Source organism: Rhinolophus sinicus, chromosome 15 (genome assembly GCF_057876585.1).
Source record: "Rhinolophus sinicus isolate RSI-liver-muscle chromosome 15, RSI-T2T, whole genome shotgun sequence".
Lineage (NCBI taxonomy): Eukaryota > Metazoa > Chordata > Mammalia > Chiroptera > Rhinolophidae > Rhinolophus > Rhinolophus sinicus.
Window position 1 is genome coordinate 84,487,683 of NC_142515.1, and position 6,000 is coordinate 84,493,682.

At 47.4% G+C, this 6,000-nt stretch overlaps 1 protein-coding gene across 5 annotated transcripts in view; it reads right to left on the minus strand.

Annotated features, from left to right (window-relative positions):
* NWD1 (NACHT and WD repeat domain containing 1) overlaps window positions 1-3,833 on the minus strand; it is a 61,695-nt gene extending 57,862 nt beyond the window's left edge. For 2 of the 5 annotated variants that reach the window (XM_074337971.2, XM_088792399.1), the window contains exons 1-2: window positions 3,403-3,833; window positions 870-1,057 (exon numbers count right to left, since the gene is read on the minus strand). The gene's annotated coding sequence lies outside the window, so the exon portion shown is untranslated. The remainder of the gene's footprint in view (window positions 1-869; window positions 1,058-3,402) is intronic. The other 3 variants (XM_074337972.2, XM_019737029.3, XM_074337970.2) reach the window with 2 other exon arrangements.
* Between the last annotated feature and the right edge of the window lie 2,167 nt (window positions 3,834-6,000).

The following is a 6,000-nucleotide window of genomic DNA, read 5'->3' on the forward strand; positions in this document are numbered from 1 at the left end:
AGGACAGTCCCTGCCACAGAGAATTATCTGTCTCCAAATGTCAGCAGTGCTGAGAAACCAGCATGAAATTGACTCGAGCCAGATCTCCTCGCATGGAGGTGGCCTGGAGCCCGAGGCTGGCTCTCTTTGAAAAGAAGGGAGATTAGCAAGTCTCCAGGGGCAGTTAGGAACCTGCCTACATCAAACTGAGAAGTGGTCTTTGAAATAATAATATTAATATTAATAATATAATAACAATAATAATAAAATGCCAGTTGCAACAACATGGATGGACCTCGAGGGCCTTATGCTAAGTGAAATAAGGCAGACAGAAAAAGACAAATACTGTATGATCTCACTTATATGTGGGATCTAAAAAAGCCAAACGGATAGAAACAGAGTAGAATGGTGGTTACTGGGGGCTGGAGGGTGGCGAGGTGGGGGAAATGGGGAGATGCTGGTTGAAGGTTACGAACTTCAAATTATAAGATGAATAAATTCCAGGGGCTCTAATGTACAGCATGGTGACCCTAGTTAATAATACTGGATTATATACTTGAAATTTGCTGAGAGAGTAGATCTTAAATGTTCTCACCACAAAAAAGAAATGGTAATTATACAATGTGATAGAGGTGACAGTTAACTTACGATGGTAATCATTTTGTAATATACACGTGCATCAAATCAACACGTTGTACACCTTAAACTTACACGATGTTATATGTCGATTATACCTTAATAAAGCTGAGGAAAAAATAATCAAAAACGTGGCTGTATGATCAGGAAAAGACCTTCTCATAATTAGACCTGATGGAAAAATGCCCTGATGATGTAAGCCCTGCCCACCCACTTGTCAATATTAACAAACCACGGCCAGAAGGGAGGCATACCTCGGCATCCATGGGCCTGGTGGGAATGCCGGCTCCTCCACCGCCTTTCTGGAGGATTCAAGCAAGTGGCCTCTCGCCCAGGAAATCAGCTGCATTGGCTATGAAATGGTGGTCCCCTTAGCGGTGGGCTAGGGTGAGGAGAGCGAGGCACTCACCTTGGGTGCAACATGTAAGGAAGCACAACATCCCTGAAAATCAAGATGAATGCCCAAATGTCCATGATAAAGAAATGTGCACAGGCGTTTGGGAAATAGGTATGTAAAGTCCCCACTTTACATGCGGACACTCAATAAATAGTGGTATCAGTTCAAATGAATAGTTTGAGTTTTTCCATACCTTTTCCTTCTCTGCCTCAACTTACCTTCCCTGCCTTGTCTGCCTAGGAAAGACCCTGTCATTCCGGGGTCCCTAAGACCGCCGTCAGTCGAGGATTCACTAGGACTCACGAGATTCGGGGAAGCTGTTCTACTCACAGTTACAGTTTGTTACAGTGAAAGGACACAGGTTAACAGTGGTTGGCTTTGGGTAGAGAGTTTAGAGGCCTTGATTGGAAGGGAAACTAACTTTTCATGATGTAGATGCTCCTTGACTTACGGTGAGGTTCATTCCCAATAAACCCCTTGTAAATTGAACACATTTTAAGCCAAAAATGCACTTAATACCACACTGCAAAGTATCTGTTGTCTGCACTCAGGATTGCACGGCTGACTAGCAGCTGCGGCTCCCGGCCACTGCCCGGCGTCAGGAGAGAGTATCGCACCATGTATCACCAGCCCGGGAAAAGATCAAAATTCAAAATGTGAAGTACAGTCTCTACTGAATGCACATCACGTTTGCCCCACCATGAAGTCAAAAAATGTAAGTCAAACCATCGTAAGTCAGGGACCGTCTGTACGAGTTTTTATATCACTTTACGCTGACGATTTTAAATGTTTTATTTTCAATTTTAAATGCTAGTCAATAACAGAAAGGACGCATTCCTGGTGGTCTTTCAGAGCTCCAAGATGCCTCTTCTAAATAAAACAGCTACCCTCAATGTCTCTTTGATGTCCCCTTCCTTTTGTAAATGTTTTATTACTAAAACAGAGGTAACTGAAGGGAGACCTTAAATGTACGATTAGTCCAACATTGGTTTCATGAAAAAGATGACCAAACAGTTTTTGCTCAACATTGGGTAGTTGGTGAGGGCCTCTTTGAGGCAGCCACACATATACACACTCACACAGGATACCGATTAAAGTGAGCCAGGGGAAGAGGTGCATGGGGCGGCACCCAGGAGAGACCAGGCCTGAGCTTCTGGGTGTCCTCTCCCAGTGGAGTCATGGGGACAGCATTTAATTCTCATAGCAACGATGTATGACAAAACACATGGTGCACCACCAACCAGGGAAGCTCACCCCAGCCATCATGTCCAAGGTTTTTCTGGGTGTTGGTTATAAAGACATGGCTGATCTCAGTCTCCAGCCCCTCCAGAGGTTCAGTTGATACCAATGCCCCCGTTATACGTCACAATGTTCGCATTACCTGGCATGTCCCAAGGCCCCCAGGTAAACAAAGATCCTCTGGTTAGGCAGGACATTTCCAGGGCTTAAAGAACACCTCTCAGGAGCAGAGATAGGGCCAAAGCTTTCATGTGCAGGGTATGGACAATGCAGGCCTGCTGAGCTAGTCCTTTCCTGCACAGACCTGATACATATTGTGATGTAGGGTTGACTCTCACCATTTTATGGAAGAGGAAATGGAGGCTCAGAGTGAAAACGTTCTCTCTAGCCTGGAAGTGCAGAGTCAGGGAGCAAGTACTGGTATGGCTCCATCTCCTCCAGAGACCCTCAATGCCAGCCTGGCCATCCAGCCATCTTCCCACAATCCACCCAGACCCTCTGGTTTAGCCACACCCTGCTGACCTCACTGAAGTCCCAGCGTCAGTCTAGGCCTTATCTTAGCCCCTCCTCATCAGTCTCCTGACCTTGAATTTGCCTCTCCCGAAATCTCTGTTCCTTTCCCCATGTCTCTGAGTCCCCAGTACATCCCTCGGATGTGACCCCACTCCAGTGCATGGCCATGTTACCACCTCCTGACGTTCATAAGAAGATCAGAGGTTTTGACCTCCACATTCACACTAGGCTTTCTTTCTATTCCTCTAGCCCAGACTTTTTCAATCTCAGCATGCTGACATCTGGACTGGCTCATTCTTTGCTGTGGGGGCTGAGGAGCCTCCTGGCTTTGACCCACTGGATTCCAGGAGCAGACCATCCCCCACCCCAAGTTGTAATAATCAAAACTATCTCCAGACAATGCCAATGTTTACTAGGGGGAAGAATATGACTCTGGTCTAACATAGCCAATTTATTTTAGCCTCAGGGCCTTTGTACATGCCATGAATGCTCTCTCCTTGGTCCTTTCACGTCTTTCACATTTCAGCTTAAATGCCACCTCCTGAGAGGCTCTCCTTGACCATCTCATTACTCAGTGACCTCCCAAGTCACTCTGATGCCATCAACCTATTTTAATTCTCTGCACAGTAGATACTCACCACCAGCAGATGTTTCTTCTTTGCTTGTTTACTGCTTGTCGCTCCCAAGAAAACGTGACTTTTACAAGTACGAGGATCTCGTCTGGCAAGGTTGGCATGCTTGGCACATAGTAGGTGCTCAGCAAATAACTGTCACATCAACAGACTGACGTTGAGACGTGTCCCTGACCTACAACAATCCATCGTTCTCAATTCCTGTTTGCCGCTGCAGACAACTAAGCAGGACTGAACTTCCTCAGAAAAGACAGAAGCGCCTTGCAGCGACTGCCTTCTGGTTTGTCTGGGGAGCTCCAGCCTCCCTCTAACTCCTGCTGGAGGTAGAAGGGACAGTTTAGAATCCTCTGAGGAAGTAGGTTGGAAAAGAAAGTTTTTTGGGCCCAGTGCTGGCCGGAAAGCAAGCCCCCGGCAATCCTAGTAACTTTTGTCTCAGATAATCAGCAGGTCCCTCCCTGCCAATTCCCCCAGCAACTGGAATAATGAAAAGAAACTGTGTGGCTCTCAGGCCCCACTAACCTGGGCACTTAGCCAAATTCGGTGGTTAACTGTTATGTGCCAGGCTAATACAGTCAACATAGCAGATGCCATTTGGTGAGGGTCTATGAGGTGCCAACTGGTTGGCATTTGGCATTGGCAGTCACACAACAACCCGAGAGGCAAAGCAGATATTATGATCCTGTCACATGGATGGAGAAAGGAGGTCCAGAGAGATGAAACCCTTTTGTGGGCCTCTCTGAGCTCGTTTTCTCAGCAATCTCTTGGGATGGTAAGAGAATAAAATGCACGTGTATAAAGAGCCTAGCACCACACCTGGGTTATACAAAAGGCTCACCAATTGTTGGCCATGACTGAGTACTATTATTACCAGGCTCACTCAACAAGTGACAGAGTCAGGAATCAACACTTCCTGTGTCCATGTCCCAGCAAGCATTAATGAAACGTAATTCTCTAGAGCAGGGTTTCCCAACCTCGGCACTGACATTTAGGGCCGGCTCATCCTGGTGGGGCTGTCCTGTGCACAGGAGGATTTTGAGAAGGGTCCCTGGCCTCCACCCATTAGATGCAAGTAGCAGCACCACCCCAACATTGTCCACTGTCCACTGGGGAGCGGAGTCCCCACCTCCATCCCCTGACTCAGAACCACTGCTCTCATGTTACATAGTCATGTTACTATGATCATGTTGCTATATGTTGAGTAACAGGTGCAAATATACATACTGTCTCCAATACCTCCAGCGACCTGGGGACTGCTGTTTGCTACTCTGGTTTACCGATGATGAAAATCAGTGTCATGCTGGGTCTCTAGTCCTGTTCCCTGCACCAGAACGCAGGATATGGTGAGGCCAAAAAGGAACACCAACAGAGCCATGGATGGGGGAGTCATACCACTGTATTATTGCTGGTGGCTGGGTTGGAGACACAAAAGCAAACACCCCCCAGGGCCCCAACAAGGGGTATTCCTGCACCCCAGTCTCACTGGCAGCTGGACGAGACACAGGAAGTAGGATCCACACGATCCACAATCCACCATCCATGCTTGCTAACCCCACTTGCTAGCCACAATCCGCCATCCACTTCTCTGCCAACCAATCAACCAACCCCCTTCCTAACTGTAATCTGCGCTTGCTAGCTCAGCCATGGCAGTTATAGCAGTGGCCAATGGCTAAGTGGTTACAGCTGATGGCCAACCAGTCACAGCTGATGGCCATCTACTACCCGCGCCAGCACCTTTCCACGTGAGGCCGAGAGCCTGGAAACTGCTCTCCGGGACTGTGTCCCCACAATCAGCTTCACAGAAATTCAACAGTTAGCCCATGCTGAGCTGACAGTCCAACGCTTTTGTCCGCCACCTTGCAATCTGTGAGTATTAAAGGATTCTTGGCAAAGTTTTAAAAATGTGATAATGGTATTGTGGTTAGGCTTTATTAAAGAGTCTTTATCTTTTGGAGACACATAATAAAATATTTACAGAATGATTAGATATGTAAGGTGACTGGGATTTTTGTTTAGAAATAGTAATCCCAGCTGGCAAGGTGGATGGGTAGGGGTTGCCCAGGGGATGATAGCAGTGGAGGCTAGGGCGGGGGAATCATTATACATTACTGCTTACTTTTGTGAGTGTTTAAAATTCTCCATAGTAAAAGGGTAGAATATTCTTCCATCTGTACTCTTAAGGAGTAGTTATGATTATTTTGTATTGACTAGGTGCTGAGCCCTAAGTCAGGGGATTTCCATACCTCCTCTGCCATCCCCGCAAGCTTAACGTTATCATTCCGACCTTAACAGAAGAGAAATCCAGGCTGGGAGGTGTTAATAAACCCTCGGAGGTGAAATAAACCCTGGGAGGTGAAATCCACCCTCGGCCTGGCAGGAAATGCCTGGGCTGAGCATGAGAGGGGAAGCAGCGCCCCCTGGAGGGCAACGCAGGGGATGCCGCGGGAATGGGCAGAAGCCGCGGGAACCTAGGGCGGGTGGGAGAGGGAGGTAGCCTGACACCCTGTCCTGGGGCACAACATTTGGCGGAGGGGGGCTAGGGGGGTGAAGGTCACCAAAAAAATACCCAGCAATAAAGATAAATAATGTTTTCTAAGTTGTGGTAAA